The sequence below is a fragment of the Muntiacus reevesi genome, chromosome 7 (genome assembly GCF_963930625.1).
Source record: "Muntiacus reevesi chromosome 7, mMunRee1.1, whole genome shotgun sequence".
Classification (NCBI taxonomy): Eukaryota; Metazoa; Chordata; class Mammalia; order Artiodactyla; family Cervidae; genus Muntiacus; species Muntiacus reevesi.
The window spans coordinates 33,368,471-33,391,596 of record NC_089255.1 but is presented as its reverse complement, the minus strand read 5'-3'; the positions used below and the strand labels follow the sequence as shown (position 1 = coordinate 33,391,596).

Genomic DNA, 23,126 nt, shown 5'->3' with positions numbered 1-23,126 from the left:
TCAGTCCCAGAGCATCCCACTGATTGTAAGAGAACTGATCCTGCAGATTTGAGATATTTGCCTGGGATAAAGATGTCTGATTCAAGCATTTGAGAATGCAGATGCAGTATACCACAACTGACTCAACAGGTTATCTTCAGAGTTGGAATATCTCACCTTGTGTGTCCACAAACTTTCTGCCAGCTCATCGAGACTATTTATCAGAGGGAAAAACATATTTTCCAAAACCTTTTATAAGTATTCACTTGGATAGCTACCCTTGCTTGATCTTACTCAGGACATGAGAAGACATAAAAACTATCTGGGGCCACCTCTGTGATTGGCTTTTCAGGAAAACTGATGGTATAAAAAGGTAAAAAGAAAGCTATGTAACAGGCTGAGTCTTCATGGAAGTATCACCCTGGATCTGTAGCAAGGGTTAGGCATTTGCCAAAGTATATAAATTACTCTCCAGCCACCAAGTCAAACACATCAGCTTAAGAGCTGAGTTGGCCCTAACCAATTGAGTGAAATAAGCAAAGTCTGATTGTTTACTATGAGCTGGCCCCTCCTCCATTGTTCTTTATATCATGGGGTCCAGTGTTCCCATGGTGATCCTACAAGACAAATCTCATGTTGCATTATCCCACATGGGTCTGCCCTCTTCTGGACCTTTTATTTCTATTCTACAAACTTACAAGTTTTGGGTTTTCCTTGCTTTGGTTCATTTCAGCATAATTTTTTTTGGCCACCTACTATGATCCAGGCACCATACTAGAGTCCAAAGTACAATAAATTAGATATGCCCCTTGTTCTCAGGAACTAAAGTGGTTCTATTTCTTAAGAAACATGTGGCCATCTAAACCTATACTAATCCTTTCATTCATAATTCAGGGTTTATTTATTCCACAAATATTATTTCTATCTTCCATATCTAGGTGGCTCAGCTTGGGAAATATTGTACTCTGGAGTGCTTGACTGGGGCAGGGTGAGGGTTAAGAGACATAGCAAGTAGCAATATCTAGAAATTAGCTGGAAATTCAAATAGAGATTTTAAGGGAAAGTCAGGTCTGGATATGACAATGAGTGTGGATGCCCTGGAAGAGAAAATAGCTGAGAGCTGCACCATGGACACATTCACCATTAAAAGTGTACAAAGAAAAAGCTAATTCAAAGATTACTGAGCAAAAGTACCAGTCACAGAAGGAGAATCACATGAGTACAGTCATAAGACAGCATCAGCACCCCCAATTAATAGCACGTGACCTTTTTAACAAGGTATTCCCACCATCTAGGGCACATGGGCCTTGACATCCCTTAAATAATAGCCCATAGGTGAGCAACTGCCTGATCTAGAAGTGAGTTGGGCCTGCATGCCTCCATTGTTAATGAGGATGTGACCAGAGGACGAGGATTCAGGAGTGGGCCGGATGGACTCCCCAGGGAACTAGACCTCTGGATGGAGGGCAAGGTTGGCCATGTGCCAGGAGTCTGGATTTCAGCTGCTGGCTGAAAATGTGTGCTGCTTCCCCATGGAATGCTACAGTTCTCTGACCTACCCTCAACTCATAACACAGGTCACGATTCACTGCAGTTCCATCATGTATTTCTGTGGATGTTTGGAATCAAGAAGCACAGAGTCAGAGAATAACTGTGCAAGGTTTATAGAGATTGCCAGCATTCAAGCTTCTCATTTCACACAGGAGGAGGCTGAGTCCAGAGATTATGAAGTTGGCCAGGGTGGCATGACAGTTTAGCAGAGTGGTTGAACAGGCTTCAGACTCACAGTGCCTGGGAACCTAAGCTGTGTGCCTTGGGCAGGTCCACTAACCCATTAATGTCACTATGTCTCAGTTAACTCTTCTTTAAAATGGAATGAGAACAATATCTGTATCACAGTTTGTAACATAAATGAGGAAATGAATGCAAAGTGGCATAAAGTGGCACAGCTGACTCTCAAAGCCAAGTCTTTTGACTCATGGTTCAGAGCTACTTCCCCAAGTCCCACTTCCTCCTTTTTAAAGATAAGTTAGAAATGAATTTACAGAGGCATTACCAGTGTACAAACTCATCACTACACACCTGGATTATGCATTCATTTTTTTTTAACAAACATCAGTTGGGCATCTGTGTCCTGGGTGCTGGGACATCCATACCAAACAAAACCCACTAAGGAGAGAGAAGAATATACCTTATGGTACGCAAGGATGAGATGGTTTTGCATAAAGAGTAGCAAGAGTCTATAGAGCCAGAGAGATGAGATGGGAGATTCTTGCCATAGTCTAAACATTGGGGCACTGAGGTCCTGGATGAGTGTGGTGTGAATGGGGATTAAGAGAAAGTAATGAGGTAGGAGAAGGAGCCTTACCCAGACTCATGGTTATGGTTACTATACTATAGTGACTATACTATATACTACAGTTATTATGGTAATGTGTCATGAAATCTTAGATTTATGTGTTTCTGAAAAGCAGTTTGCTTCCAGAATTCCAAAGTGAAGCCAGCTGGAATTCCATATTCAAGGCAACACTGCTTACAGCTTGATGCTCAGAGAGGACCGCTCATTCACATGAAGCTCTAGTCTGTGATCTCACACATAATGGAGGGAGGCCCACAGTAACTACTTTTGGCACTTCAGCAGTAGATTCAGTGTAGCCAGACTATCTAAGGCCATCTGCCTTTCTCTCCTGCCAGATTCATTGAGGGCATGATGGATCTGGTTTAGAGGGTAACAAAGTGAGGAAGGCAGGGCTGAACAAATGCACAAATGTTTCTCTTCTGTAGAAATGTGTATTCGGCTCTGGGGGCTGTGGATTTTCCATTAAAATGCATGCTTGGTCTCAGTCAACACCCCAAGTTCCTCAGCCTCTGTGGGCCTAGCTCCATGAGCCAGGAGGCCAAGCTAAAACATGGTCGTGCTAATGGCATCAAGCAGAAATGTCCACTGGTCCATTAAGACTTGACACCTAAACACTGCCTACCCTGGTCACCCTGTCTCTATTATGGCCCTGCCTTTCCCCCTAGGCCTGCTCTCCTCTCCAAGAAAGGGAGAATGGTTAGCAACTTTCAGAAACTAAAACAAACACCAACATTTGCCAACATTAAACTCTGCTGCACAGTTAAATGGACCATAAAATTTCAGAATTTGGAACAAAACTTCAATTCAACCCCCTCCTACAGGTGCTGTGGGCACAAAGACCGTACAGTATATTCTGCCCTGAAAAACAGTCTCAAATTATTTTTGTAAAAAATTAAAAAAAAAAAAAAAGTTTGCCTGGAAGAAAGTTCCATCTTGTACTTAGAAAAATAAGCGCAGAGGCAGTGCAGCCTCCTTCTCTCCAAACTGTTTCCTGCACTCCCAAGAGACAATCCCATCCTACCTGGAAGCCCTCTGGAGATGCTTAAGAAGTAGGACATCTTCTCCTGGGTTTTCAGATGAGCCTCCAGGGAGAGGTGCATGTGCCTCATTCCTGCCTGCAGCCTACCACCTTCTGCAAGTCTCACAGTCAGGATACAAGTGATGCTAGTGGAAAGCACAATCTGAGACCCAGAGGTCTGAGTTCTGGTGCAGGCCCAGCATCACCTTCTTGGTGACCTTTGCATGTCACTTCACCTCCTGGGTCTTACTTCCCTCATGCAAAACACTCAGGACTTGGACTTAGATCCCTCCTGGCCTTAAAAATCTAAGCAGGAGTAGCATCAATAGAGCAAGCAGATATATGTTTTGCTTCAAGCAGGAGAGATGTGTGAATGCAAAAGTGGCTATTAATAATTATGGCTGGCATTAACCAAGACTAGTTATATATATATATATATATACACATATATATTTGCTATTCTGGGGAACAAGAACCCATGGCTGCTACAGTCCTTGGCACCCCACATTGGGGACTGTCCAGAGATTGCCAATGGCCCTTTCCCCTACTAAAGATTTTGCACCCAAGGGTCCAGTAAAAGAGGAACCAAGAGAGTTCTGAATGTCCAGTGCTATTCCTCCATTCTCTAGCTGCTTTTCACCCATTCTCTTCCCGCTCTTCACTCATCCCATCCTGGGCTCACCATGTTCTAAGTTAACTTGGCAGCAATGCAAAATGGTTGAGGACCCAGTTCTGGTCTCAGGCTACATAGATCCAGATTGCAATTTCATAATATACCATGACCTTGGGCAAGTTAGTTGAACTCTTAAAACTATAGGCTTTCAGATGCTTCTAAACTGCAATTCACAATAAGAACTATATTTAATGTAGTATTCTAACAAGCACACATATACTTATATAAATTGAACCAGAAGTTTAATAAAAACAATAGTTATTTTTGATTTGTTCTAAGCACTTACCGACTCCTACTTACTAACATGTCAAACTCGATGGACATGAGTTTAAGTAAGATCTGGGAGTTGGTGATAGACAGGGAAGCCTGGTGTGCTACAGCACATGAAGTTGCAAGGAATCGTACATGACTGAGTGACTGAACTGAAGCACCTACCACTTATTTGATTGATTCTGTTATATATATATACACATATATATTTGCTAGTCATGACCCACTCAGTCTAGTTCATGGTCTACTAATGGATTGAGACCCACTTTTTGAAAGGCTCTAAACTTTTGTTTCCTTATATGTAAAATGAGGATAATAATAATATTATCTTTCTCATGAAGTTGTTATGAAGAATGACGAAAATATTCATATAAAAGTGTTTGACTTGGAAGGTAATAAGTGCTCCATGAATATTAGATGATATTATGACTCAAAGCACAGCACTGGCAGGAAATTAATCTTGTCATACTTCAAGTACAGGGGGAGAGTCTTGGAAATCATATCTCTCAGGAACCTGAATCAAATGGATTTCCCCATGGGGCATGCATAATGTCAAACAAGTGTGATTTCAAGCTTCTGTCATGAAGGCAGTTGGGTGAAGATATGACGGTTGGCACTGTGGCAGCAGCCATTTTGCAACCATGACGTGACACATCTGAGGAAGAAAGAATAAAACGAAGGAAAGGGCCTGGGTTTTAATGATATTATTGAGTTGCCAAACCAATCCTAAATCTACTACTTCATTCTTTCTTGTTTTTAAATCAATAGAATCCTCTAATATTGAGACTTCATTTTTATGTGTACTGGCTAATAACCTCCAGTGATATCCTTTCTCTCACCAGCAGGAAGTGTCCCGACATGGAAATGGCCCCTCAGCCTGAGAATGAGCATTCCCTAAAACTAAACTGTGGAGTCAGGACTCAAACCACAAAGATACTGCACAGTAGAGAATTCCCCTTCAGTTCCTAGAGGTTCTCTCTCTCTCTCTCTATCATGCCTGCAAGGCTCTTGAGAATGCAAGGAACACCTCAGGCCACTCAGTTAGCCATGGTCAAAGGTACCCCTGTGCTCCCTCAGGGGAAAATGAGGGACTCCAGAACCTGACCTCCTCTCTCCGGTGGAGGTACCACTGACTTCCTTGATTGCTGACAGCTTATTGAACCTCGTCCATGGAGAGAAGACCATTTCAAGATGCAGGGCTAGGCTGACCCTGGCCAGCACTCAGTGGATAGCAAAGGAAAACAACTTATAAATTCTCCAATGTTGCTTGGCCCAGAAGGCAATTAGCTTGCTGGCTGGCTGGCTGACTCTGCAACTACTTTCAGTTAAGAGTTCCAAGGGACTGAAAGGTGAATAACCAGCAAGATGTCCTAACACTCAGGACAGAGGAGAATGTTATTTCCACCCTCTGTGCCTTTGATGGCTGCCTTACAACTCCAGGGCAAGTTCGCACATGACCATGAGTTGTATCTGACGGCTGATCCTGGCACAGAATATGAGTGGATGGCAGCTGAGGGCTTGAGCTTTCCATCTGAATCATTAGTGATTCCTGCCACTGATTCCAGCCATGGAAGTCCAAATCTGTCTGTCCTTTCTTTCCTTTATGCTTTAAAATTTCCCTTATTTTAGTCAAGCTATGCCAGCTCAGTAACTCTGACAAGCTGAATTTTAAGCCTCTTCAATTTCCAAATAATTAGGAGAGAGAATGGGTTTGGTGAAATATGGTCAGCTTAAAATAACTAATTCAGTGTTGCAGGAAAAAATTCAAGCCAAGTCTAAGTGCTTAGCCTAGGACCCTCAGAGGACATATGCCAAATATTAAGTTATTTTTAAAGGTACACTTAGAGGGGCATTTGATAAAGAAAGGGGAGATGAAAACAAATATTTATCAAACACAGATTATCACGCCCTACATTCACATTCTTTCATGTATATCTTGGAAAATACATACAACCTAGGTGTTGTCATTGCCAGTTTTGAAAAATGAAAAAGAAACAGAACTTGACTAAGATCATAAAGCAAGTAAATGTCATAAGGATTTAATGCTTGGCCTTCCTCATACTCCTTCAGTCATACTACTCTGTACCCCCACCCCCCCAGGAAGAGTGAGCAGTGGAAGAGAAAGTAAAGGGGTGGGAAAAAGAGAAAAGGGGAGAATAAAAAAAAGACAAGGAAAAAGAAAGAAATGGTTAGAAATAAGAAACGAGAAAGGGAAGGGGTACAAAGGAAGAGAAGGAAGAATGGGTGATGACTTCAGTTCAGTCGCTCAGTCGTGTCCAACTCTTTGCGATCCCATGAACTGCAGCACGCCAGTCCTCCCTGTCCATCACCAACTCCCGGAGTTCACCCAAACCCATGTCCATCGAGTTGGTGATGCCATCCAACCATCTCATCCTCTGTCATCCCCTTCTCCTCCTGCCCTCAATCTTTCCCAGCATCAGGGTCTTTTCAAATGAGTCAGTTCTGCATATCAGGTGGCCAAGTAATGGAGTTTCAACTTCAGCTTCAGTCCTTCCAATGACTATTCAGGACTGATTTCCTTTAGGATGGACTGGTTGGGTCTCCTTGTTGTCCAGGGGACTCTCAAGAGTCTTCTCCAATACCACAGTTCAAAAGCATCAATTCTTCGGCACTCAGCTTTCTTTATAGTCCAACTCTCACATCCATACGTGACCACTGGAAAAACCATGGCCTTGACTAGACGGACCTTTGTTGACAAAGTAATGTCGCTGCTTTTTAATATGCTGTCTACCTACCTTGGCTTTTTAGAAGAATTTAATGATGCAGAACTTAGAATGTGAAGTAAGTCCCTCTGGATTCTCTGGGGAAGCCAGGATGGTTGTAGGACTGTTCTCCCCCATGTCCCAAGTGCAAATGCACCCAGGAAATCTTCCAGCCACTGGAAGCAAGAGCTGGGAACCCAGCCTATCTTCTTACTCAGTCATGACGCAAATAAAGGTTCACAGAGTTTCTGACGGTACTGAAGGGGTGATCCCTTTGGCTTTCAGTTACCAAAATGGAAGCATTTTCAGACCTGCCAACACTGGATCTCATTTCTTCTCTGGCCCCAGGCCTTTGGTTGAGTCTTTTAGCTGCAATGAGCAGGTATTTAGGATTTAACGAAAAGGAGTGGGGACCAAATGCATGTTTACTTTCTGGGTTAACCTAGTTCAGCTCTAAGCTCCAAAGTCACCCCTCATTCTTGGCCTTGTGATACTGGGGCTCAGCCTCTACAAGCTACATTTCTGCTTTACCTGCTGTGTTGCCATTAGGGGCTGTCAATAGAGGGCACTAGAAGATGAGAAGGGGAAGCAGGGATTTGCTCCTTTCTATTTTCTTGCTGGTCCTGTCAGCATCACCCCAGCAGTAGTTAGTCCATTTTTTTGTGTTCACTTCCAGAACCAGCTTCAGTTTATTCCAGGGATAGTATCTGCTGGCTGGCACCCCTTCCCCAGGTGTTAATTCCTGGCTGAGGGTCCCTCCTCTGAGTTCCCAAGAAGCCTGCTCCATCGAGCCAGGCAGCACCCTTCCTGGTTCTAGTTTTCAGCTCTGCAGGGCCCACCTCCAAGCTTCCAGATCCTCCTTCCCATATCCTTTCCCCTTTGTTCGCTCAGTCCCAGGACAGTGGTTGCTTCCTCAATTTGCTACCTCCATGATACTTCTCTGTTCCTCCTTCACATTTTCAGTCCTCAATTCCCTATATTAAACATCCTTTATTAGAAAAACCAGTAGAGACTTCCCTTGGTTGTCCAATGGCTAAGACTTCACATACCCAATGCAGGGGGCCTGGGTTTGATCCCTGGTCCAGGAACTAGATCCCACATGCCACAGCTCAGAGTCTGCATACCGCAATGGAGACTGAAGATCCCACGTGATGCAACTAAGACCCTGCCAGCCAAATAAATAATTTTTTTTTTAAAAGAAAAATCAATGGATATATATTTTCTGAACTGATCCTTGCCTGTTTTATTATCCTTTTTGTCTCCATCCAAGATAATGCTAAGTGATATTCTGAGATTGCACTGCATATAACTTCTGATAAGGATGTGATTCCTTTAGGAAACCAAAAGCATCATTACTCACATGTTTTTGTAGCTACCTCCTCAGGCAAGGAAAGTAAAGTGAAGTGAAGTCACTCAGTTGTGTGTGACTCTTTGTGACCCCATGAACTGTAGCCTACCAGGCTCCTCCATCCATGAAAATTTTCAGGCAAGAGTACTGGAGTGGGTTGCCATTTCCTTCTCCAACAGAAGCAAAAATAACCAAATATAACCTAATCAAACTGAAAAACTTTGGCAAACAAAAGGAAATCATCAAAAAATGAAAAAGACAACCTAATGAATGGGAGAATATATTTGCAAACAGTATGTCTGATAAGAAGCTAATATCCAAAAATGTATAAAGAACTCATACAGCTCAATATAAGAAGACAACCCAATTAAAAAATGGGCAGAAGACCTGAATAGGCATTTTTCCAAAGAAGATATACAGATGGCCAATAGCACAGGAAAAGAGACTCAACATCACTGATCATCAGGGAAATGCAAATCAAAACCATAATGAGATAACATCTCACATCTGTAAGAATGGCTATAAGATAAGAAATTATAGGTGTGGGCAAGGATGTGAAGAAAAAACCCATGTGCACTGTTGGTGGGAATGTAAATTGAAACAGCCACTATGGAAAGCAGTATGGAGGTTCCTCAAAAAATTAAAAATAGACTACCATTCAGTTCAGCAATTTTACTACTGAGTATTTATCCAAAGGAAACAAAAATAGTAACTCAAAAAGTTGTGAATTAACCCATGTCCACTGACAGATGGATAAAAAGATGTGGTATGTAGACATACATAAATACACACACACACATACATGTACAGAGTGAAATATTACTCAGTCATAAAATCAGAATGAACTTTTGCTATTTGTGACAGTGTGGAAGGGGCTTGGAGGGTACCTGGTTAGTGAACTAAGTCAGAATGATAAATACTGTATTTTTTTTAATATGTAGAATCTAAAATACAAAACAAAAACAATCATAGCTAAAGAGAACAAACTAGTGGTTACCACAGGGGATAGTACTAGGGGAAGGGGAAAAATAGGTGAAGGTAACGGAGAGTAAAAACTGCTGATTGTAAAATAAATAAGTTACAGGAATGTAATGTACAACACAGAAAAAATAGTCAATATTATATAATTTTGTATGGCGTATAATCACTATGCTATACTCCAGAAACTAGTATAATACTCTAAGGCAGCTATATTTCATTAAGTTTTAAAATTTAAATATCAAAACTTAAGAAAACAGTAAAAAATGAAAAAAATAACAACATTAAGGGCTTAAACATTTCTCACAGTAAGTAGAAATTTGTTTATCAAATTTTGGTTGTGTGCCCCAAATTTTATCTTTTGTCAATTGTTTAACGTGTTTGTTTTTGTTAAGTGATTAATTATTCTTTGAAATTTAATACATCAACTAAAAGGCCAGGAAGTGTTATTCTAAACCAATGGAACTTAAATTTTAAAATAACCTTTGAAAGGAAAGAAAACTAACATAAATAAAATCAAACAGAGTCATAGAACCTTTATGGACAAATTTCTATCTGAGGAAAAAAAATGGTGCAGCTAACTGAAAGAATGCAAAGAAACATCATTACACAAAATTGCCTTGTCTGGATCTTATTTTTAACAGCTCCAAAAGTGTCCTCATGGCCCCTTGCAGTCCATCTCTCCTGCCCTGTACCCAGGCAACTACTGATCTACTTTCTGTCATTTTATGTTACTTTCCATTTTCTAGGTTTCCATATATATGGAATCATGTAGCATGTATTTCTTCTTCGTTTAGCTTCTTTCTTGCAGCATAATGATTTTTAGATTCATCTATATTGCCTGTGTATTACTGGTTTTTATTGCTAAATGGCTAGTGCTAAGTACCTACATTTGCTACTCCATTAGACCATTGATGACATTTGGATTATTTCCAGTGGCTGCTTTAAATAAAGCTGCTGTAAACATTCATGTATAAGTCTTTGTGTAGACACTCAGTATTTATATGGGTTTGTTTGTTTGTTTGTTTTTTAACATCACTCTTGTTATTGTTGTTCAGTCACCAAGTCATGTTCAAATCTCTGTGACCCCAAGGACTGCAGAGCACCAGGCTTCCCTGTCCTCCACTCTGGAGTTTGCTGAAGTTCATGTCCATTGAGTCAGTGATACTGTCTAATAATCTTATCCTCTGCTGCCCTCTTCTCCTTTTGCCTTCAATCTTTCCCATCATGAGGGTTTTTTCCAGAGAGTTGACGCTTTGCATCAGATAGCCAAAGTATTGGAACTTCAGCTTAATCATCAGTCCTGCCAATGAATATTAGGGTTGATTTCCTTTAGGATTGACAGGTTTGATCTCCTTGTTGTCCAAGGGACTCTTAAGAGTCTTTTCCAGCACCACAATTAGAAAGCATCAATTCTTCTGGCCTCAGATTTTTTTACAGTCCAGCTCTCACATCCATACATGACTACTAGAAAGACCATAGCTTTGACTATACAGACCTTTGTTGGCAAAGTAATGTCTATGCTTTTTAATTGTCTAGGTTTATCATATATTTCCTTCCAAGAAGCAAGCATCTTCTAATTTCATGGCTGTGTTAACCATCCACAGTGATTGTGGATCCCAAGAAAAGAAAATCTGTCACTGCTTCTACTTTTTACTTGTCTTTGCTCTGAAGTGATGGGACTGGATGCCATGATATTAATGTTTTGAAAGTTGAGTTTTAAGCTAGATTTTCATTCTCCTCTCTTACCCTCATCAAGAGGGTCTTTAGTTCCTCTGTTTTCTGCCACTAGAGTGGTATCATCTGCAAATATGAGGTTGTTGATATTTCTCCTGACAGTCTTGATTTCAGCTTATGACTCTTCCAGGCCAGCGCTTCACATGATGTACTTTGCATATAAGTTAAATAAGCAGAGTGACAACATACAGCCTTGTCATACTCCTTTCCCAATTTTGAATCAGTCAGCTCTTCCATGTGAGGCTCTAGCTGTTGCTTCTTGACATAACATCACTATTTTGTTGTTACAGCCTCCCTGGTGGTTCAGGCTGTAAAGAATCTGCCTGCAGTATGAGAGACACAGGTTCAGTCCCTGGGTAGTGAAGATCCTCTGGAGAAGGGAGTGGCAATCCACTCCAGTGTTCTTGCATGGAGAATTCTATAGACAGAGGAGCCTTGTGGGCTACAGTTCATGGGGTTACAAAGAGTCAGATATGACTGAGTGACTAAACTTTCACTTTCAGCCTCAGTTCACACTCAAACACATTTGCATTAATGACTTACATGAAGTTTAAAGATAGTGATGAAAAGTGACAAAAATATAACTCAGAATTACTTTGCAAATAGAAGATTAAAGCTGTTGGTAAAGTTAACTTATGAGGGTGATGAGTTAGACAAGCAATTTGAGCAAGAAAAGTATGAGCAGGAAAAATGACAGTGAATTTCCAGACATTTAATTTTAGTAACTTATGAATCCTTTTGTCCCATTTGCATTTTTAGTCATGAGTCCCAGTGGGCATAAAAGTGTCAAGGCTTTTGTAACATTATTCAAATAAAGCCCAACAACTTATCTATAAAATCAATGGAATTTTTCCAACAAAAGATACAAAATAATACTTCATTTTGAAATTAACTTACTCACTAAAGCCTCGGAGAGAATAAAAGTACAAATATGACTTTCACAGTTGCATACCTGACAGCAAAAATAAATAGAACTGACACTATTGGTAAGAAGTATACAAAGTCAACCAGAAAGATCAGTTCAGCCACTCAGTCGTGTCCAACTCTTTGCAACCCCATGGACTGAAGCTAGCCAGACTTCTCTGTCCATCACCAACTCCTGGAGCTTGCTCAAACTCATGTCCATCGAATTGGTGATGCTATCCAACCATCTCATCCTCTGTCCCCTTCTCCTGCCTTCAATCTTTCCCAGAATCAGATCTTTTCCTATTAGTCAGTTATTTGCATCAGGTGGCCAAAGTATTGGAGTTTCTGCTTCAGCATGAGTCCTTCCAAAGAATATTCAGGATTGATTTCCCTTAGGATTGAATGATTTGATCTCCGTGAAGTCCAAAGGACTCTCAAGAGTCTTCTTCAACACTACAGTTCAAAACCATCAATTCTTTGGCACACAGCCTTCTTTGTAGTCCAACTTTCACAACCATACATGACTACTGGAAAAACCATAGCTTTGACTAAATGGATCTTTGTCAGCAAAGTAATGTCTCTGATTTTTAATATGCTGTCTAGTTTGGACATTATTTTTCATCCAAGGAGCAAGCGTCTTTTAATTTCATGGCTGCAGTCACGATCTGCAGTGATTTTGGAGTCCAAAGAAAGAAAGTCTGTCACTGTTTCCATTGTTTCCCTATCTATTTGCCATAAAGTGATGAGACCAGATGCCATGATCTTCATTTTTTGAATGTTGAGTTTTAAGCCAGCTTTTTCACTCTCCTCTTTCACTTTCAACAAGAGGCTCTTTAGTTCTTCTGCTCTTTCTGACATAAGGGCGGTGTTACCTGGCTATCTGAGGTTATTGATATTTCTCCCAGAAATCTTGATTCCAGCTTATGCTTCATCCAGTCCGACATTTTACATGTACTCTGCACATAATTTAAATAAGCAGGGTGAAAATATACAGCCTTGACCTACTCCTTTTCCTGTTTGGAATCAGCCCGTTGTTCCATGTCCGGTTCTAACTGTTGCTTCTTGACCTGCATACAGATTTATCAGGAGGCAGGTCAGGTGGACTGGTATTCCCATCCCTTTAAGAATTTTCCAGTTTGTTGTAATCCACACAGTCAAAGGCTTTGGTGTAGTCAATAAAGCAGAGGTAGATGTTTTTCTGTAACTCTCACTTTTTCTGTGATCCAAAGGATGTTGGCAATTTGATCTCTGGTTCTTCTGCCTTTTCTAAATCCAGCTTGGATATCTGAAAGTTCTCGGTTCATGTACTGTTGAAGCCTGGCTTGGAGACTTTGAGTATTATTTTGCTAGAGTGTGAGATAAGTACAATTGTGCAGAAGCTTTAATATTCTTTGGCATTGCCTTTCTTTGAAAACTGATATTTTTCAGTCCTGTGGCCACCGCTGAGTTTTCCAAATTTGCTGGCATATTGAGTGCAGCACTTTAACAGCATCATCTTTTAGGATATGAAATAGCTCACCTGGAATTCCTTTGCCTCCACTAGCTTTGTTCGCAGTGATGCTTCCTAAGGCTCACTTGACTTCGCATTCCAGGATGTCTGGCTCTAGGTGAGTGATCACACCATCGTGGTTATCCTTTTTGTAGGATGTATCCATAAAAATCCTTTTCGTATAGTTCTTCTGTGTATTCTTGCCACCCCTTCTAAATATCTTCTGCTTCTGTTAGGTCCATACCATTTCTGTCCTTTGTTGTGCCCATTTTGCATGGAGTGTTCCCTTGGTTTCTCTGATTTTCTTGAAGAGATCTCTAGTCTTTCCCATTCTATCGTTTTCCTCTATTTCTTTGCACTGATCACTGAGGAAGGCTTTCTTATCTCTCCTTGCTATCCTTTGGAGCTCTGTATTCAGATGGATATATCTTTCCTTTTCTCCTTTGCCCATCACCTCTCTTCTTTTCTCAGCTATTTGTAAGGCCTCCTCAGAGAACCATTTTGCCTATTTGCTTTTCTTTTTCTTGGGGGTGGTCTTGATCACTGCCTCCTATACAATGTCACGAACCTCCATCCATAGTTCTTCAGGCACTCTGTCTATCAGATCTAACCCCTTAAATCCATTTGTCACTTCCACTATAAAATCATAAGGGGTTTGATTTAGGTCATACCTGAATGGTCTAGTGGTTTTCCCTACTTTCTTCAATTTAGTCTGAATTTTGCAATAAGGAGTTCATGATCTGAGCCATGAACTCAGAGATCATGATCTGAGTCAGCTCCCAGTCTTGTTTTTGCTGACTGTATAGAGCTTCTCCATCTTCAGCTGCCAAGAATATAATCCATCTGATTTTGGTATTGATCATCTGGTGATATCTATGTGTAGAGTCTTCTCTTGTGTTGTTGGCCAAGGGTGTTTGCTATGACCAGTGCGTTTTCCTCGCAAAACTCTGTTAGCCTTTGCCCTGCTTCATTTTGTACTCCAAGGTCAAACTTGCTTGTTACTCCAGGTGTCTCTTGACTTCCTATTTTTGCATTCCAGTCCCCTATGATGAAAAGGACATCTTTTTGTGGGGTTCTAGAAGGTCTTGTTCATAGAACTGTTCAGCTTCAGCTTCTTAACCAGCTTCTTCAACTTCTTAACAGTTCAACTTAACCAGAAAGATAATGTCTATTAAATGTTCAGAAATAAATCAGAATGAACTATGAAACCAATTACTTTTGCAAATGACTCTATTGCCTGTTGCCTAATATCCATGTCGTGTGTTGTAAAAAAAAAAATTGTTAATTCCTGGTGTATAATAGAATTGCATAAAACATAGTGATGTTAAATATAAAAAAATAAATAGGATTCTCATATGAAGGAGAAGTGCATGACAAATTTCTCTATTTTTAATTACTGAAATCCCAGGCTACAGAATTAGAATTTTTTTCCTTAGTTGATTCTTGTTTTATGTGATTTATATTGGTATGTAAATGTGAAAGGATGTAGCTACTTCAGGAAGAGATGTGGCTTCTGAATGTGTGCCTGCATGTGGTTTACTGACAGAGAATAATCACTGGCCAAGAAAGAAAGAATTTCCTGATCTTCCTTCAGTGTTGACAGAAGTGGTGAGGATGTTTAATGTTATCAACTTTCAGGCACTGAATGTACTTACATTGAGAGCATCATTCAAAGAAAGGAATGCCAGATGTAAACATTCCTTTTTCCACACTTAAATATTCTGCTCTTGAGGAGAAATCTCATTCTTCATTTCATATACATTTTTGAAATGAAGAACAAGATATAAATATTGTCTCAAGACTACGAAGTCAGTTAAGAATAATACTGATTACAAGGAACATATAGAAATAACATATCCCAGTAATATACTCAGTAGAGTGAACCATCTAAATCCATCTCTCCAAGAAGTGTCAGGATTAAGATTGAAGATAAGTAGTTGAGATTTCTTAAGAAGCCAGATATGAGGGTAAAGAGTTGATTGCCCATTGCCTCTTCCATGGAGTCTGGAGATTTTTTTCACTCTTCAGAAAACATACTCAGTGGCTCTATTGGAGCTTTTAAATACCATATCCAAATACTGCAGCAGATGGTGGCATTTCTGGGGCAAACACAAGCAAACAGTGTATTCCGAATCCATTGCCTCTCTTTCTCAGGGGAAATTAGTTTACCTTCCAACTTTGAGGGTGATATCCTTACCAATCCATGATCTAAAGGAACTCTGACCATCCCAGTGGAAAAAGACTCATTTGAAAACACTAGGAAGACATAAGATTCAAGTTATATATACTTGAGCTGGATAGAAATTCCTTGTTAGTGCTCTCTTTGGCAGCACATATACTAAAATTGGAATAATACAGAGAAGATTAGCATGGCCCCTATGCAAGGATGACACACACATTCATGAAGCATTCCGTATTTTTTGCAAATCAAAATCACAATGAGGTACCACTACACACCAGTCAGAATGACTGCTATCCAAAACTCTTCAAGCAATAACTGCTGGAGAGGGTGTGGAGAAAAGGGAACCATCTTACACTGTTGGTGGAAATGCAAACTAGTACAGCCACTATGGAGAACAGTGTGGAGATTCCTTAAAAAACTGGAAATAGAACTGCCATATGACCCAGCAATCCCACTTCTGGGCATACACACCGAGGAAACCAGATCTGAAAGAGACACGTGTACCCCAGTGTTCATCACAGCACTGTTTATAATAGCCAGGACATGGAAGCAACCTAGATGCCCATCAGCAGATGAATGGATAAGGAAGCTGTGGTACATATACACCATGGAATATTACTCAGCCGTTAGAAAGAATTCATTTGAATCAGTTCTAATGAGATGGATGAAACTGGAGCCCATTATACAGAGTGAAGTAAGCCAGAAAGATAAAGACCAATACAATATACTAATGCATATATATGAAATTTAAAAAGATGGTAACGATAAACCTATATGCAGGACAGATAAAGAGGCACAGATGTATAGAACAGACTTTTGGACTATGTGGGAGAAGGAGAGGGTGGGATGATCTGAGAAAATAACATTGAAACATGTATATTATCAGGTGTGAAACAGATCACCAGCCCAGGTTGGATGCATGAGACAAGTGCTCAGGGCTGGTGCACTGGGATGACCCAGAGGGAAGGGATGGGGAGGAAGGTGGGAGTGGGGATCAGGATGGGGAACACATGTAAATCCATGGCTGATTCATGTCAATGTATGGCAAAAACCACTACAATATTGTAAAGTAATTCGCTTCCAACTAATAAAAATAAATGGGAGAACAAAAAACAAACAAAAAAAAGAAATTCCTTGTTAAAAGGTTATCAAATAAAACAATTATTTTTAATAAATTTATAAGAAGCTATTTTATTTTTATTATTTGTAAATGCTCATATTTTTCAAAATTTGCTTAAAATCAACAGGTTATTAATAAATAGTTAAGTGATTCAGAGATGCTGACTATTTGGAAAGCACTAGTGGCAGACTTTATTTTTTTGGTCTCCAAAATCACTGCAGATGGTGATTGCAGCCATGAAATTAAAAGATGCTTACTCCTTGCAAGGAAAGTTATGATCAACCTAGACAGCATATTAAAAAGCAGAGACATTGCTTTGCCAACAAAGGTTCGACTAGTCAAGGCTATGGTTTTTCCAGTGGTCATGTATGGATGTGAGAGTTGGACTGTGAAGAAAGCTGAGCGCTGAAGAATTGATGCTTTTGAACTGTGGTGTTGGAGAAGACTCTTGAGAGTCCCTTGGACTGCAAGGAGATCCAACCAGTCCATCCTAAAGGAGATCAGTCCTGGGTGTTCATTGGAAGGACTGATGTTGAAGCTGAAATTCCAGTACTTTGGCCACCTCGTGCGAAGAGTTGACTCATTGGAAAAAACCCTGATGCTGGGAGGGATTGGGGGGCAGGAGGAGAAGGGGACGACAGAGGATGAGATGGCTGGATGGCTTCACTGACTCAATGGACATGAGTCTGAGTAAACTCTGGGAGTTGGTGATGGACAGGGAGTCCTGGCATGCTGTGATTCATGGGGTCGCGAAGAGTTGGACATGACTGAGTGACTGAACTGAGCTGAACTGAACTGAAAGTATTCCAGTGTTGGTGGCTGTTGGGGAAATAAAAGAGATTAATCTGAGATGTTTTAGAGAGGAAAAGAATGTGAAATACAATATTCTTCAATCATAAAGGAATGTCAGGTCACAGTCATACCACTTGACTAGTGACTGTCTCGAGTTTGAGTACCTGGGTTTGCAGATGTTCATTAAGGGTATGATTTCCTGTTACTCCACATAATGGATGACCCCGGACTGGATCTACTAGAGTGCACATTACTTTTTCATCTGAGCAAACACAGATGAGCCCTTTGGTGCTGCTTAAGCTCCATAAGCCTTCTTAATATCAAACTGAACTCAGCTAAGTTCAGGTGGCTAAAACTGTGCTTTTGTTATGAAAGCAGTAGCCAGAAAATGCGAGCTCTTTGAGTCACCCAGCCTAGCTATTTCCTTCAGAATCCAACCCTGAGCCAAGCATTTTTTATTTTGTCTTCTCAGACAAGGTAGCACTCCCTTGTTGCAGACTCTTGGAGAACTGCAGGCAGCTGGGGGCATAGCCCACTTTTGAAGGGGAGTTTTCAGACCAGATTTAAAACTGATTACCGGACTTATGTAAGTGAGGGCACTGGTAGAGCCCAGCATGAATGGAGTAGGAGGCATTTAGGAAAAGAAGCACAAGCAGCAAAATAAGAGGAAGCCATGGAAGAAACCAGAAGCAGCAGCAACTGGCGCCAAATAGAAGAATTGTTTTCTGACAGAATTTATGGATGTCTTTTAAAAAAGGAAAGAAAAGAGCAAAAGCAATGTCTTCTTTTGTCTTGCCTCAGTCACACGGCAGTCACGCAGGATCCATCCAACCATGGATGTTGATTATTTCCTTTCCTTCATGTCTGCTAGTGTATTCTTCTGCTCAGCTTGGGGTTCTTTTCTGATTTTGTTTGTTCACTAAGGCACAGAGGAAATCAAAGTCTCTGTTTTCAGGCTCTCCTTGAAGGATTGTGAAGAGAGCCGACTCAGGGAAGAAGAACCACCTCACCTTAATAACTTCCCTGCCAGCTGCCTGTCGCACCGCAGGGCCTCAGATGCAGTACTCTGCCTTTTGCTGTAAAAGAAGTTCCAGTCCTCCTCAAAAACCTTCATTATTATAATCAACCTGTAAAGAAGTCGCTTTTCAGTGGCTCTGTAGACATTTAATATTTAAACTAATTTTCCCATGTTTTGAGGTTGTAAGAATGCTATACTGCTGCTAAGTCACTTCAGTCGTGTCTGACTCTGTGTGACCCCATCCCTGGTATTCTCCAGACAAGAACACTGGAGTGGGTTGCCATTTCCTTCTCCAATGCATAAAAGTGAAAAGTGAAAGTAAAGTCACTCAGCCATGTCCGACTCTTCGCGACCCAATGGACTGCAGCCTACCAGGCTCCTCCGTCCATGGGATTTTCCAGGCAAGAGTACTGGAGTGGGGTGCCATTGCCTTCTCCATAAGAATGCTATAGGGGCCCACTATTTTTCAGTTTTCCAGCAAATAGCTCCAAAGGGAAGGACCTGATCTTTCATGCTTATCATTAAACAAATCCCGCCCTGTGACGTCTTCTTTGCTAGAAATCTCTAAAACAAGCTATTGTGATAAAGACTATGTGGTTATGACAGAAGGTTGGTGTTTTTCCACATCTCTTTACTCTCAGCAATATCGTCTTTCACTTTAGGGCAACATAGCGTAATGGATGGGAGATAGTTTGATGGGTGAACCAGAAAATTGTGTGATTTTTTCAAAACATGGGTTTTTTGCTGTTATTAAAAAAAAAGAAAAAAAAAAAAACTTCATCACTAAGTATTCAGCATGCATGTGCTCCAAGATAGCTATAAAAGATTCTGATTCCATATTCTCCAGCAAGTAGGTCAAAGGGTTGGCTTTGAAGCAGAAATACTGGCAGTAAGTCGCCAAGGTTGATTTTCGAAGTCAAAAAGTTCACAGTGTCATTTGCTGAGGATTTTTCAAGATAAGAATGCAAAAATGTGAAAGAGAAAAATCCACCTGTTCAAACTGGCCAGTGGAGGGAGCTTTTCTCACAACTGCCTTCTTTGAGTAAGCATTTCTTTTTTTTTTTTTTTTTTTTTTTCCATTTATTTTTATTAGTTGGAGGCTAATTACTTTGCAATATTGTAGTGGGTTTTGCCATACATTGACATGAATCAGCCATGGATTTACATGTATTCCCCATCCCAATCCCTCCTCCCGCCTCCCTCCCCACCCCATCCCTCTGGGTCTTCCCAGTGCACCAGCCCCGAGCACTTGTCTCATGCATCCAACCTGGGCTGGTGATCTGTTTCACCCTTGACAATATACATGTTTCAATGCTGTTCTCTCAAAACATCCCACCCTCGCCTTCTCCCACAGAGTCCAATAGCCATTAAAAAGAATTCATTTGAACCAGTTCTAATGAGATGGATGAAACTGGAGCTCATTATACAAAGTGAAGTAAGCCAGAAAGATAAAGACCAATACAGTATACTAATGCATATATATTGAATTTAGTAAGATGGTAACGATAACCCTACATGCAAAACAGAAAAAGAGTAAGCATTTCTTAAGCATGCTCAGAGTATAGGAGCTCTTGCCCTATGTGTCTCTTCCATCTGGCTTTTCCTAAGTTGTATCCTTTCTAATGAACCAGTAATAGTAAGTAAACCATTCCTGAATCTGTGAGCCATTCTACCAAGTTATCAAACCGAAAGAAGGGGGCATGTGAACTCCCAATTTATAGTCGGTTGATCAGAAGTACTGGAGACTGGCAGCGTGCAATTGGCATCTGAAGTGATGGCAGTCTTAATGGAACTGAGACCTTAACCTGTGGGGTCTGCAGTTATTCTAGTTACTGTCAGAATTGATGACTTGTAGGACAGTCAGTTGGTATCTGGAGAGGTGGAGAATAGATTGGTGTGGGAGAAAAATCCCACAGACTTGGTGTCAAAAGTGGTATTGGAAAGAGTTCAAGAAATACGGACTTGTACCTGGAAGTAATCATCAGAAAGGCTATCAGTAAGGATATTGATTTGTAAGAATGAATTGATTTGTGGCAACAGGAAAGGGACCAAGTTGAGAAAGACAAGGAGGTTTTGGGGAGCTTGTCACGTGGGAGGAAAACTGAGTAGGGTGGATTAGGGCTGCCTGCCATGGGGACCCACTGGGGAGAGGCAGGTAGAGAATCTGAGAAGGAATCAGGGACTTGAGCATGACCGACTTTACATGTCACTGAAGAGCATGCAGTACTAGAGGAATGACAGGAAATTTGAGAAGCAGAAAATTCTTCCTGGCTAGCCACGTGGAATAACTGGAGAGGGACTTATTTAGGAAACCACTATACTAGTCCAGGTCCCACTCTTTGCTTTTAATGGTAAGGGCTTGAACTAAGGTAGTAGTCGTAGGATTGGCATGAGGAGATAGCTCAGAAGATATTAATGAGTCAGAATTGATCATACCTTTGTGGCTGGATGGATGTGGGAGTAAAAGGGAAGAAGTCCAGGATGGTTCATTTCAGACTCGAGTGCTAGGCAAATGGTACCATGCCCAGAGAGAGGGAACATGAGAAATGTGTGTTCTGAGAGGCTGTGAGCATGAGTTGCATATATCAAGTTTAATGCATTGGTGATACATTTAGGAGCAGAAGTTTCAAATCTGGACTAGAGATTCAGATCTGAAAGATACTCGAATATGAAGGCCCCCGGAGCTGATGAAATAGACCCAGGAGCTCGGGAGATGGCAGACAGCCAGCATAGCTTCATACATTTGAACACTGTGTGTGGAGGTGGGAGAGGGAGCAGGAAGTGATTTTCTCAGTCATTGAAAGAAGCTTGATGAGTGTCTCAAACAAGTTCTGAGATGAAACAAGGAGAGCTCTGCTCTGAGTTTGTGGATCCCCACTCCCCAGCTGTGAGCATAAGGGATAGATGGATGGTCAGTGCACATGTTGAAACCACACATGCCCCCAAAGTAGATCATCAGGTATGTTTTTGGAACAGTTGTGCCCATTCTCCCATGCCCCATTTTCTTGCTGGGATGTCCCTTGGACATTTGGAACTCTTTTCTGTCTGCTTAGGCTTCCCAGGCCCCTCAGCCAGGAGCCGCTGTTTTCCCCGTCTTCCGGATCCCCTGGGTAAGAGAAGGGATTCGTTTTCAGGCAGGTCTGTCTCCATCTGACTTCAGAGAAATGGCTCATCAGTCTCAGGCCCTCTGATTTTCTAAACCAGGACTACAATATGTTGAAAGCAGAAGCAGCAATCTCTTCTTTCACAAAGTTTATTTTCTAGGGGAAATGAGAGGAATTCATAAAAGATTTACCTCTTCATTTTGACTCACTGTCCTGACTGCAGGACATGATCTCCTTGAAAGGTTGATTCTTACCCTCACAGTCAGATCAATCAGCAGGCAGATCAATCACCATGCGGGAATAACTAGACCCAGGCTCCAAGCATGCAGTGGCCTTAAGTCCTGGGGTGAAGGTTATGGTGTGTGCTTTTTATTTCTAGAATCATAGCACTCGTGTACAGAAGACCTCAGAAGAATGATTTTAAAGGCACATCTCTTGTCAGGAGTCCTTGTCCCCTAACTTTCCTAAAATTAATCTTATGTGGACAGATGACTCTGCTTTCCCAGTGGGAGTGGCCCTCAGATTTCTAACGTGGGTCCACATTGTGGAAGAAGCCAGCTCAGGCTGACCATGGTGAGTGCCTGGCAGACGTGGCTGCTGGCTTTGGGTGAGAAAGTATTCCTGATCCATCAGAATAATGACTTAAGCATGTTCTCGGCAGGTTCCCAGTGTGATCTCACAAGGGTACCCCATCCCCTCTGCACGATGTGTTGTACTTGGAGTCCTTCCCTGTTTCAATTTCAGTATCAGTCGGAGGGAAAGAGCAAAACAGCATTCCTTCATGTAGATAACCAGTAGGCTGCTGGCTACTTCTGGTTGGTAACATAACTCCACCAGTGTATTCTGGCAGCTGGGTTTACTTAAGGGAGAAGACAGACATTTCCCTGCTCAGACACAGAGCTGCTAGACACGACTCCAGTAGCCTCCTTGCTGTCTGTAAAAATAAAATCCTTGAGGAGAAACAGCAGTAATGGACTGGTCTCTTAAGCACAAACCCCAGATCTGCCTCTTACAAGCTGTGTGGCCTTATTCACTCATTTGTTCATTTAAGAAATATTTGTGGAATACATACCACATGGCAGGCAGGCTCCTTAGACCAGCTAGCTGATTTTGTTACGCCTCAGTTTCCTCATTTGAAAAATGGGGTTAATAATACATACCTCCCAGAGTTTTGTGAGGAAAACATGAGATAGTGGGCATAAAGCCTGTAGCACAGTTGTCGGACAAAGGAAGTCCTCAATTAAGGGTGACTGTCATAGGGATTATTCCCTGTACCCCAGTCCATGCTAACCTCCTACCCCATGAGGAACTCCTGACAATACCTGCACATCTTTCTCAGCCCTCATCTGGTACAGAGCTCACCTTTTTATTCCTTCTGTCCTATGCGATATTCACTGATTTGGAGCTCATTGTCAATGACAGAAGTCACA

The 23,126-nt window shown here is 41.2% G+C and overlaps 1 non-coding gene across 1 annotated transcript; it reads left to right on the top strand.

Annotated features, from left to right (window-relative positions):
- The first annotated feature begins 15,794 nt into the window (after positions 1-15,794).
- LOC136172714 (U6 spliceosomal RNA) lies at positions 15,795-15,901 on the top strand. The gene has a single exon (XR_010664066.1). It is a non-coding gene; the product is annotated as a U6 spliceosomal RNA (small nuclear RNA).
- The last annotated feature ends 7,225 nt before the right edge of the window (positions 15,902-23,126 follow it).